Source organism: Macadamia integrifolia, chromosome 13 (assembly GCF_013358625.1).
Source record: "Macadamia integrifolia cultivar HAES 741 chromosome 13, SCU_Mint_v3, whole genome shotgun sequence".
Taxonomy (NCBI): domain Eukaryota; kingdom Viridiplantae; phylum Streptophyta; class Magnoliopsida; order Proteales; family Proteaceae; genus Macadamia; species Macadamia integrifolia.
In genome coordinates this window covers 19162416-19162899 of record NC_056569.1, presented here as the reverse complement: position 1 = coordinate 19162899, position 484 = coordinate 19162416, and positions in this window count along the sequence as shown.

Here is a 484-nt window from a genome sequence, read left to right as displayed (position 1 = left end):
AAAAAAACACACCATAAATGCACGAAACGCTTTATTCCGTTTTTTTGTTCTGTGTTCGTTCCCATAGAACGAAAAACTCCATAAACATTTTTTTAGAAAGTTACCAAATGTAGCCTAACTATTTGATAAAATTGATTTTTTGTGAGAAATAATTTTATATCTCTATGTGCAAAATGATTTTTTGAAGAAATGTATGAAGAGATGTTCCCTTCACCCATCTTCCTTAAAACAATCTTTCTTCACTTTGGACTGAAGTAGAGGTGGCAAGGGACTTGGATTTCTAATTATAAACCAAATGACTACTTCACCCCTCCATATTGGGACTTTAAAGCTCGTACTCATTAAAGTTTGGCGCAAAAATAACTGAAAATCAATTTTGGTCAAAACACATAAATGACTCTTGATCTCTTTTTGGTTTTTGTGTTTCTTCTTAAATAGAAACAAGCTCCATAAATGATACCAAATGCAACCAAAACCGTTTTCG